The sequence below is a fragment of the Neofelis nebulosa genome, chromosome 2, assembly GCF_028018385.1.
Source record: "Neofelis nebulosa isolate mNeoNeb1 chromosome 2, mNeoNeb1.pri, whole genome shotgun sequence".
Taxonomy (NCBI): Eukaryota; Metazoa; Chordata; class Mammalia; order Carnivora; family Felidae; genus Neofelis; species Neofelis nebulosa.
Window position 1 is genome coordinate 157833508 of NC_080783.1, and position 12473 is coordinate 157845980.

The 12473-nt window shown below is 40.4% G+C and overlaps 1 protein-coding gene and 1 pseudogene across 1 annotated transcript in view; both read right to left on the bottom strand.

Annotated features, from left to right (window-relative positions):
• Positions 1–12473, bottom strand: part of ST6GALNAC5 (ST6 N-acetylgalactosaminide alpha-2,6-sialyltransferase 5) — a 175103-nt gene that overhangs the window by 100123 nt on the left and 62507 nt on the right. The window lies entirely within an intron of this gene.
• Positions 516–6471, bottom strand: LOC131504531 (rRNA-processing protein FCF1 homolog; annotated as a pseudogene).

Sequence of the window (12473 nt, forward strand, 5' to 3'; positions counted from 1 at the left end):
CTTTGAGGAACAAAAAGGTTCTAGTTAAACTCTCCTGTTACTTGTGTCTCTGATTGTTCATAGACGGAACGAGGTAGCTCGCTGTCTCCCCAAACTGTTATAAAGAGCTGCTGTATTGAGGGTTCCTGCACTGCATCTGGCAATGCTTCAGGACTGCAAGCTCCGAGGCAGAAGTCAGCACAGCTGGGTCTCACCCTGTGGGGTATGGAAGGCTACTTTGGAGAGGGTGTTGTCTGATCAAGAAGTCTTTCAAATCAGTGAAAACTGAGGCTTTACTGCATTGCCTTGCACTTTATTTTTCAATCTCCCTTTCTTCTACAATTATTTTTTTATATGACCCAGGGCGGAGAGAGGAGTATCTGTAGTTAAAGAAACTGGGTTCTTGTTGTTCAACTGCTGATTCGCTAACCAACCATCAGCCACACATAGGTTACCAATGCCTGATACTTTGACCCTGTGAGGGCAGCCTGGTACAGTGCTTAAAACTGTGGACTCTGGAGCCAAACTACCAAACCCTTTCTGCCACTTTGAAAACTGGGAAGTAACTTAACCTCTCTTTACCTCAGTTTCTTCATTTGTAAAATGGGAATGATAGCACCAATCTCAGGTTGTTAGGCGGAGCAAATGAGTTAATAACTTCTAAATATGCTTAGAGCAGTGCAGGTCAGAGCAATATCTCAATAAACCTAAGTTGTGGCTAGAGGGAAGAGGCAGAGACTATTTGTGAGAAACAAGCAGAACTGGCTAGTCAAGCTCTCCGTAAGTACAATTCCCACTCTGAATGTTGTTATCACTTTAGGGCAAAAATCGGAGTTGTTCTTTATGTTATGATAGCTTAAATGACCCTTTTAGAGGGCTAACTCTTCAGATTGCTACACATGGGTGACAAATCCAGTGCAAATCAGCTGTTGGTGGATTTTGAATCGGGCTCTTTCTTGACTTGGGGTGGGGAGAGGTACTCCAGATGCCTGTGGAAGTGGAGGGTGAGTGGGGAGGGGACGTTCCCAGAAGCTCTGTGGACACCCTCATTGATATTAGAACTTTCTTTTGGGAGTCCAGGTTGCTTTGATGCAGGCGGGAAGAGGGAAGGGTTCCAGAGAAAACCAGTGAAGTTAGATCTCAAATTAATCTCAGAGAACACCAAGTCTGCTCTGTCAAGATCGAGATGTGCTACTGTGCCCACAGCTCCAGAAGGGCAGCACTATGCCTGCTCTGTGAACCTGAGCATTCTGTGCCCAACGCAGTGCCTGGCACACACAAAGCCTAACAAACATCTTCACAGACCAAATGAAGGAATGCACAAATGTGTGAACATTAGTAGGCATTTCTCCAGATGCTAGCAAACTCTGATATTGGAAATACCAAATGTTCCAGTAATTTTGAAGAGTGGTTTTCTGGGTGCAGCTTGACTGATTGATCTACCGTAAGTGAATTTACCAGTCTTAAGAGAACATTGGCCTGTCATGTGACAAATGGGTGAGAATGAATGGTAAAGGGAAAATGAATGCTGAGTTAACAATAGAAATAGTTAAATAACAATTTAAGAAATATTGTTTGCTAACATGGTTGACTCTGAGGTCCAAATTGTTCTTATACTACAGGTTAGAAGAAAAAGGCAAATTTGGGGCATCCCTTCACACATACATAGGAGGAAGGGAAGACTGGAAGCATGGGTGAGAAAACAAGCAAATGAGCAGTCCCTTTAAAATGGAAGCACAGTGCAGAGGATATGTAAACACTTCCTCCAGAATCTCAGAGGCCCCTCCTACCTCAGAGGCCCGCCCATCTCTCCACCCACTTCCCTAGTGCTCTTCAGAACTGACTCTGAGTTCCCTTGCCCCATCCAACACCTCTCATTTAGGAAGCCCCGGACTTGTAGTTGCCAAGTGTGTATTACTTTCCTGGAGCTGCCATAATAAATCACCACACACTTGGTGGCTTAAAACAAGAGAAATTCTCAAAGGTCTGGAGTCTAGAAGCCAGAAATCAAGTTGTCAGCAGGGACACACTACCTCCCAAAGACTCTAGGGAGAGGATCATATCTTGCTTCTTCCAGCTTCCGGTGGCTCTGGGAAGTCCTGGCCTGCCGGTGCATCACTCCAATCCTTGCCTCTGTCTTCATGTGTAAGGACACTTTGAAATTGGATTTTTGGGCTCACCCATGTAACCCAGAATGATCTCAAGATCCTTAATTACATCTACGATGACCCTTTTTTCCAAATAAGGTCACATTTACAGGTTCCAGGGATTAGGAAGTGGACATATCTTTTTGGGAGCCACTGTTTGATCAACTACAGCAACCAGTTCTCTGAATTCAATTTGTGGGGTTCAAGCAGAAGTCTGTGCACTACGTCACCGGAAAAGTCAATGATGACAGTGCCTATTATGGTGACAGTAATGTGAACTCCTCAGCATGGAAATTAAGTGATCTAAAGATAAATCCAAGTCCATTTTATTATTTTTTAATTTTTTTATGTGTGCAATCATCTGATTTATAAAAAGATGTGACAAAATTCAAAATGATACAAAATATCAATTTCAAAACAACATCAAAAGTGAGTGTATTTAACCATACTCAGCTCATAACAGAGCAAATGGGTAAGAAGGAGAATAATTCATGTTATAACGTATTGCTACATGAACTGGAAACAGAAAAAGTTGGTAAAGGAAGGCAGAGGAACTCTCTTTAGAGTGTTAGAATTAGAACCGAGGGGCTCCATAATCATCTGGCATCCGCTCAATGTTGTACCTATGGTTAGAAATGTACATGATGGGCACTCCAGGGATCTTCCAGATCCTTCCTTTAAGGTCCTGGTCAACTGTGGCCACAATGTAATACTTGTGCTGAGTTACTCTCTGTACTAAGAAGTCATTTGCATAGGTTCCTTTGTGTGTGCATGGTAATCATTCAAATCTTGGATCCTTGGCAATCCTTAGAGCCACTCGATACTTTTGCCCCGACTTCTCAGTTTCAGCCATTACAGTCAGTTATACAAGGGACACACTTGGCATACGGACAGTCCATCATTGATTGTATTAAGTTGAGTTTGGCTTTTATGTATATATATATATATACATAAAATATACATATATATATATATATATATATATATATATTCATTTTTGAAAGACAGAGACAGAGCACAAGCAGGGGTGGGGCAGAAAGAGAGGGGGACACAGAATCTGAAGCCGGCTCCAGGCTCTGAGCTGTCAACACAGAGCCCGATGCAGGGCTCAAACTCATGAAGCACGAGATCATGACCTGAGCCGAAGTCAGACGCTCAACCGACTGAGCCACCCAGGCGCCCCAGTCAAATTTGGCCTTAATGGAAAAGTTGATAACATTGGTATAAACAAGGATGTGGTAAGGTGGGCCCAGCTGTGTGTTATACTGGAAGAATAAGCAGGAAGGATGTTGGGGGACTTCTCTTTCCTTGAGTGCACTGGGATCTTTCTTTTCTTTCTTTTTAGGTTTCAACCTATCCTTCTCTTTAAGCCTCTGATCTTGGAGACTAAGCATTCGCTTCATGGTTCCATACTTTCTTGCTTTCTTTTGCTTCCCCATGTTCACACTGCACTCTTGTTTCCCAAGTCCATTTTAGAAGAAGCTGTCTACTAATGTTCCTGAGTGTGCATGTCACATGTTCTGTGCCAACAGCTGAGCGCAACACTGGTTATTTAAGAATGACTAAAAAGCAGGATTTAAGAGGCCTTGTATGATTAACAGAATGTCTGGCCCACAGAGTTGTCAGTCCTGACATTTGGTCACTAGAACCACATCTTCCATATCTTGTCTCCAGTTGCTACTTAACTAGAGCTGAGTTCAATAATGGCGGTTTTTATTTAATACCCACAATTAAAATGCTAATTTTGTGAGGCTCCAAACAAAAGTTTTTAGTGAATCTATAACAAGCACAACTGAGCCACAGCCACCCAGTGAGACTGGCTATGTTTGTCAGTCTTACACCTTTTGTGTTTGGGTTTTATCTTCATTATGAACCAAACAGGAGGCAGAAAGGGGAGGAGCCAGGAAAGGCAAAATTGCTGCCCTCCAAAGCTTGTAACTATGTTTGGCATGAAGGGCAAGATGTTTGCAGTCTGCCCCTGTGGTGTAGGTGTCCCTCCTCATCATCATTGGGTAGGAAATGAAGCGGTGAGAAGAGGGGCAGTGTGGATACAGTAGACCTTTTCCAGCTGGGGCAAAAGAGCAGATTTTAATTCCTACTTTACCACTCACTATGTGACTTGGCAAGCTACTTTACTTCTCCAAATCCCAAGTTCCATCATCCTGAGGGAGCCAGATTATATTATTTCTAAGGTCCTTTCCATTTCGTACACGCTTGGAATAGCCTGCCATAAAGATGCAGACTGAAGTGTGTGTGGGTGCATGTGCACACGTGCGTACGTGTGAGCTCACATTTATTAGTTACTTGGTACATATAAACACCACACTTGTGCTCCATTAAGTCAGTTTTATTTACTTATGAAGGCTTCAGGGCCTAATAATCATAATAACACTAACAACAACTAACATTTATTGAGCACTTGTTTCATGCCAGGTATTATACTAATGTGTATGACCCATTACCCAAATTCAGAAATCCAGCCTCCCTAACATCTGGTCACTGCAGCCACATCCTCTGTATCTTGTCTCCAACTGCTACTTAAGCGAGACCTGTGCCCAGTAAGGATAATTTTAATTTAATACTCATAATTAAAATGCTAATTTTGTTAAATGTCTCAAATACAGGTCTTTAGTGAAACTATACATGCGTAGCTAAGCTACAACAACCCCGTGAAACCAGCCGTAGGTGTTGGTCTTAATATTTCTGAGTTTTACATGCATTTGCATGTAAATAATTAAATACCCATCACAGCTACCCTATGAGGAGGTCCTCCGATTATTCTCATTTTATAGGTAGAAAATTAAGGCCTGGAGAGGTTAATTAACTTATCCAGTTATTCAGTTAGTAGGTGGTAGTCCTGACTCAAATCCTGGAGTCTTAAATTCATTGTAATAGAAGATCCATGAAGTTAGCAACCACATCTGTCTTGTTTGCTGATCTCTTTGGTGCCTAGCACAGCGCCTGGCACAGAGCAGGTGATCAGTAAATACCTGTGGAATGAATGTCTAACTCATATCCCTCACTTCTATTTTTCATGTTTATTTATTTATTTTGAGAGAAAGAGAGAATGTGCACGCATGCACACACATGTGCACATGAGGCAGGGAGGGGCAGAGAGAGAGAGGAAAAGAGACTCTCAAGCAGGCTCCACACTGTCAGCTCAGAGCATGATGTGGGGCTCAGTCCCACAAACCCATGAGATCATGACCTGAGCCGAAATCAAGAGTTGGATGATCAACCAACTGAGCCACCCAGACTCCCTGTGTCCCTCACTCTTAACCACTATGCTGTATACATCACATAATCAACCCCGTTGTGATCTTGTAAGTGGTAACAAGGGAGCCCTCACTAGTGAATATACGTAGATTAGCATAATTCCCTCTGTCTTCAATCCTGGAAAACAAATTGAAGCCAGTGCATGTTTTGTTGGCCATGAGCCCCCTCCTTCTGCACAAAGGATGATGGAGTTCTGGAGTACTGGTGGCAGGGATGACAAGATGGATAAGCCTGTTTCCCTTGGCCTTGGTTCTGAAAATGGCATTCCCATTCACTGTGGGTCCTGATTTTGCCATGGAAAGGCTGCCTGGCTAATCAGTTGTGTGAGTGACCACCTCTTGTGGGAGCAATGATTAGTTTTCATCATGGCTCTGACTTTTGACCGCAAATAAGTTTGTTTCACTTTTCTATCACCAGAACTGGCTCCTTGTTAATGTGTTTCCAGCCCTAACAGAAGAGAAATGAGAAGGGAGATGGTGTGAGTGTCCCAGTCGCGCTCAACCTGCTAACACTAATGTGCAGCAGGGCAATCTATCCCATTAGAGTTGACAGAGTGTCCCTGAGACAGAACGGATGCTGCAGCTGAAGCCATAAGAGCCCAGAGTGCAGTCACCTCCAGAACACTAGTGTGCAAAGGAAAGGTTTATTGCAAATTGAAAACATTCAGCTCTGTGGAATCCAAGAGGGTTGATTGTTTAGTAAATATTTCATTGAGAACATTAGCTGTGGAATTTGGATGCTTAAGTAAAGCAGATAATTAAATGTAAATAATTAAAAATTAATAATGTTTGAAATGTTAAACATAATGAGACAGGCGATATTTCAGCAATAAAGGGGGTCCGCTCATCTGCTAAGCACCTTCAGGGCTGTGTCACAGCAGATGTGACCTGCATTGGCTTCTCACTCTTCCATTGTCAGCAGATGGCTTCTGGTAGACACTACTACAGCACAGGTTATCTTTACAGAGGAACTACAGGGAGGGGCCCCTGGGTGGCTCAGTCAGTTGAGCATCTCACTACGGCTCAGGTCATGATCTCAAGGTTCATGAGTTAAAGCCCTGCATTGGGCTCACTGCTGTCAATGCAAAGCCTGCTTCAGATCCTGTCTCTCTCTTTCTCTGCCCCTCCCCCACTTGCTCTCTCTCTCTCTCTCTTTTTCTCTCTCTCAAAAATAAACATTTAAAAAAATTTAAAAACAAAGGAACTACATAGAGCAGTTATTGGGGGAGGGGATGGGTATGGAGGGGGCAGGGGAGAATCTGTAAATATATTGCCAGAAGTGACACTTCCAGTCAGAAGGAGCTCGAAATGAAACAAAGATGAGTCCACACTTGTCTAGTGAATCAAATCATGAAATGGAAGACTGGAGAGTTGCTCCACTGAGTCTTGCTCTTGGTCTCTCATCTTCAAACATTTTCCTTTTCCTCGCCAGCAGCTACGTCTCCTCACTCTAAAAAGAATATGTACAAAGGTTCCTTGTGCTACAAAGAGAATTCTCTCAACATGTTTCTCTGTAAACACAGTGCTCCTCTCTCCTTTCCTTCCTTATCAAACCTCGTGAAAGAGTGGAGCACATTCCCTCCCTCCCTCTCTCTCTCTGCAGCCCCCTTTCCCTGGTGTGGCAGCCTGACTCTGCCCCCACCACACCATACAAAAGCTGCTCTTATTAGAACTACCAAAGCTGTACTACTCAGGATCCAAGGATCTCATAAGACCTCCCCACAGCATCTTATAATCATGATTACTTTTCTGAAATGCTCTCCTCCTCTGGTTTCAGCTCTAACATTTTCTCTCAATGTTCCATCTACCTCTCTGATGATCGGTTTTTAGTTGGTGGCTGCCCTTAAATGGGAGCTTTGCCTCTAAGTTCTTTTCTTCTCCACAAAAGGGCACCTGCAAGTAAAAATGCAGCAGCGACAAGGCAGGAAACATAAATGTGTGAAATGGATGGGAGATGAGGGGATATAAGACAATAGGGAGTGGTGGAGCCTATGGCAAATGTATATTTAACACCTTAGTTCTAAAGGCATTCAAATTGGAATGCAGTCAGTTTTGATCTCTTCAGGGGTGTTACTGAGAGCAATGAATTGCATGCATAAATATTATTAGTCACACAGGGTCTGAGAAAAAAGCATGTTTCTTTCACATGTTCCTCCGGTAATGGGGACTGACATCAGTATCAGGTACAGGTTCATGGTGGTTTTACACTGTTTTTTTTCATCCTATCACACCAGGTGAACACATTCATTCCTTGTTCTTCCTTTAAGTTTGCCTGCACTCTGTCTTAGAAATGCCTAGCGGGTGTTTGCCTTAATTAGTGCATTTGCTCTTTCTTCTACAACTCAGCAGCCTCGACTCTTCCTTACAGCATCTGCCATCAAACTATCCATCATTTTCCTTTTAAAAAAATTATTGGGAATTTAACATGGTTTTAAACTGTGAGTGGAAAATGTTTACACATCATATAGCCGAGAAGGGGTTAACATCCAACATATAAGGAACTCATGCAGTCCAATAACAAAAAACCAAACAATCCAATTTAAAAATGAACAGAGGAACTGAATAAACATTTTCCCAAAGGCATACAGATGGCCAACATCTACATAAAAAGGTGCTCCACATCACTAATCATCAGGGAAATGCAAATCAAAACCACAAGATATCACCTCACACCTGCGAGAATGATTATCGTCAAAAAGACAAGACATAGTAAGTGTTGGTGAAGATGTGGAGGAGAGAGTTGCCGAAAATGTAAACTGGTATAGCCGCTATAGAAATCACTATGGAAGTTCCTCAAAAAAATTAAAAATAGAACTACTCTATGATCCAGCAATTCTGTTTCTGAGTATATTGCCAAATGAAATGAAAACAGGATATCGAAGAGATATATCTGTATTCTCATGTTCAGTGCAGCACTATTCACAATAGCCAAGTTATGGAAACAATTTAAGTGTTCACCAACAGATGAATGGATAAAGAAGATATGGCATATATGTGCAATGGAACATGATTTAGCCATGAGGAAGAAGGAAATTCTGCTCTCTGAGACAACATGGCCCTGGAGGGCATTATTAAGTCAAATAAACCAGAGGCAGATAAATATGGCATGGTATCACTAGTATATAGAATCTGTAAAAAAAAAAAAAAAAAAAAAAAAAAACAAAACTCTAACTCAGAAACAGAGGTAGAAAGTGGTCGCACCAGAGAGGGGGAGTGTTGGGAGAAATAGAAAGGTTGGTAAAAACGTATAAACTTTCATCTATAAGATCAATAAGGTTTACAATAATGTAAAACATAGTGACTATACTTAATAACACTGTAGTATATAATTTAAATTTGCTAAGAGAGTAGCACTTAAATGTTCTAACCGCTCTCCAATTGTGAATTTAATCAGATTTTTAACTGTGCTGATAATTTAATGAGGTTATTGTTATTTTTATTAAGGTTCTGGTTATAAACTTATGGGTTTTGAGTGCTCTTCCTCATCTTTATTTTCCACACAAGTCCTATTATTTTTTAGTGTTTGATTTTGCAAAACTTTTGGTTTTTAAGAAGCTTGTATTAGCAAACATCAAAAATAATGGAGAAGAAATGACAAGCAAAAATGAAAAACCACCTGCAAGGCCATTTTAGGACCTCTGTTCTGCACCACCTCCTGCTGTGATCTTATCTTTACCTTTTGGTGATCAATGACTCCTATGTTGCTGATCCCCAGACTTGTATTCTCCAGCCCAAACCATTCTCTGGTTTGGTAGGTGATATTCAATTATCTAAAATCTCAACATGGCATCTCCAAAGAATATATCCAAAACAAGCTTTTTATAGTTCCCCTTTCCACCCTACCAACATGCCCCCCACCCCCAGCTCTGCTTCTCTTCCTAGCCTGATTTGGATTGTGTCCTCTGATTCTATTTTGAATCCTTATTCCCTCTCATCTGCTGCCTTCAGTGGGTCACAAAGTGCTATTGATTCTCACTGTGAAAAAGCTTTACATCCCACCGTTCTGCATCTAATTCTGCTGTCATGGAGAACCTCATGGAGGACCTCATCTTTTGCCTGAAACCCACTATTGTTGAACTATTTCTCTGATTCCATCCCTGCTTTGCACACTGACATTTCAGACAGACTGAGGGACAGTAAGGGGAACTCATGAGAGACAAAATAGGCTGTTAACCTTCCATTCTGGTCAGAATCAGCCTTAGCGCTCATGGGCCTTATTTGAAAGGAATGAGTTATGTGGATAAGTGATACTGTTCAGGTAAATCAGAGGAGAAAAAAAAATCAGATGATCCCGAGAAGCATCTAAATTTGTTCCATCTGATGGCTGTCAACAGTGGATACAGCTGACTTTCTGAATATCTGGCACTTAAAAGGTGATTGAGAGGTATTTGTTGAATGAAGGTTGGAGCACTGGTGCCTTAGGACCCTGGGAACTGCCTGCCCTTTTCTCCTATGCCACTCAGATTTCAGATTCTGTCTTAAAATCCTTCCATCGATAACGAGAATGGAGAAGCTATTTGGTGTTCAGAGGATGTTTATTTTCCTTCCTGGAAGAAGACACACTGGATTGAATCGAGGGATTTCCTGTTTCTTGGAGATGTCAAGGAACTGATGATAGAGTATGAGAATGACTTTGTGAACAAGGGGATACTGTCTCGTCTAGTGTCTTTTCTTCTACTCACACCTTCTACTTCTAACCAAAGGAAGCTCTCTGAGTCTAAATATGTTCAAATGTTAGTTCATTATGCTTAATAAATAAGTTAGAAATTATTTGTCTACTTCTATGTCTTTTAAATTTCCATTTTACATGATTATCTAGAACAAATTTCTCTATTTCAAATTTATTGGGTAAACTTCCAATTACTTTACTGGTCATAAATAAGTTCCTCAAATGGCATTTAAAGCTCTTCCTAACAGGACCCTGTCCACCTGTCCCCCTTAGCCTTGAATTCCCTTCTGTAAGACTGGCTACAGCCTGCTCTGCCCTATGCTGTTTTCTGAACATATCCTTTATTTATGCCCTTTTCCTGCTTTGTCTTAGTTTCTTTCTGCTATCTAGAATATCTTCACCTTTGGCATCTCTCATTATTCTTTTTAGGCCAGATTAACTATTTCCTCTTTCATGATGGGCTTCCTGATCCTCCTTCCCTTTACAACTGGTTAAGAGGCCTCTTTATTCAAAATCCTAAATTACATAGGAATTTAAACAATAATTATTATATCAATAAGATAAACTACATGGACCTTCCAATACCTTGATTATTGTATCATTTTAGACTACACTTCTTTGTTATTTTGATTTAATATGTGTTAATTTATTTTTTCTTTTTCTTTTTTTTATTTGAGAGAGAGAGAGAAAGAGAGGAGCAGAGAAAGAAGGAGAGAGAGAATCTTAAGCAGGCTCTGCCCTGAGCATGGAGCCCCATGCAGGACTCAATCTTTCAACTGTGAGATCATGATCTGAGCGAAAATCAAGAGTCATATGCTTAACCAACTTAGCCACCCAGGCACCCCTATCTGTGTTAATTTCTTGACACTAATCAGGTCTTACCAATTCTACATCTAATGGGACAACCAAATGGCATCTTTTTGGACATGGTTCCCTGTCTCCTTTGCCAGTTCCTCTTCTATAGAACCATTATATTGAATCTTTCGATTTTCATCCTGAATTATTCTGATTTCGTGTATTTCTCATGTTATCTATTTCCATGGGTTTAAATAATATTTATCTATTAACTTCTAAATGTACATCTTTATTTTCAATTTTTTATTTGGATTTGGAATTCATACAGCTGAGAGCCAACTCAGATATTTAAGGCTCAACATGTACAGTTGAATTCTTGAACTTCTCTAAACCTAGAAAGGAAGAGAAGAAAAAAGACAAAAATAACCTCTATTAAAAGGTGGAAGACTTTTCTAACAGTCCTAGAATTGCATATTCCTAAAAGGACCTTGGAATCATCTAGTCCATGTCTTCATTTGCATGAAAAACCCCACATCTTCTGGTACAAAGTACAATGTTCTTTCCACTACATCACCATATAACCTCTGGTAGGGGCCTCAGAAAAACCGTTAGTATCTACAATTCATTTTCAAGAGTGCAACAATTAATGCAATTTCAAAAGCTAAGTGATTATAAAACTGAAAATAAATCTCCTAGATTTACTCCAGTTGGGCAACCTCATAAATACTACTTAATTACCATATAATAATGTTCTCCAAATTAGGAGTTGACCCCACAAAGGGAACTACTCCATAGAAAGGATTTCTTCCCCTCAAATTCCAATAACACATGCACAAAATGTCTCAAAGAAAGAACATCCTTCAATGAAACTTGCCGTGAACCTTTCTCCAAGAGGAAAAGCTCCCTTACAAGAAGAAAAAGGCCATTATTTTTGGTGTGTATCTTTTCCTTACTATATTTTAGAGTATGAACAACCAAGTAAACTGAAAATTTGGTTCTTTAATCTAAGGAAAGATCTGTTGCTTCAAACAAAAGACAATACATCAGATGTTTGCTTTAAGAGCTGTGTACCAACAAAATAAAGTGATAGATGGGGACATTATTTATAATACATACCACAAAAACATAATAATCTTAATTATATAATAAGCTTCAAATGAATGTAAAAATACTAAGACCCCTGGAAAATAGTCAAAGAACAAATTACACAAATAATAATACAATGAGCAAACAAATATGTGGGAGATTTTCAATCCAACTAGAGGTGTTTTTATTGGCTTTTATTTTCTTTTGAAAAATTAAGAATGTTTTTATCTCTACAGAAGATAATTTATTACACTAGAGAAAAGTTCCATGTGCTAGGTTGGAAAGTCAGAGAGGAACCAATTCCTGGTTCTTTCTGAAACCATGCCCCCTAGGGTTAATGAGGTTAAAACTAGCAGAAAATGTAAAGCTTGTTTTTCAGCGAACTGTTTCTCCTTAATCATTCATTGCTTCTTTTCAGGCCCCACTAACAAATACACTAGTTGTCTCTGCAGAAGCCTGGGCTCAGGTCAACTGATAAAGTTCCAGCCTATGAACATCAATGCCTTGCATTCCTTAGCCTGA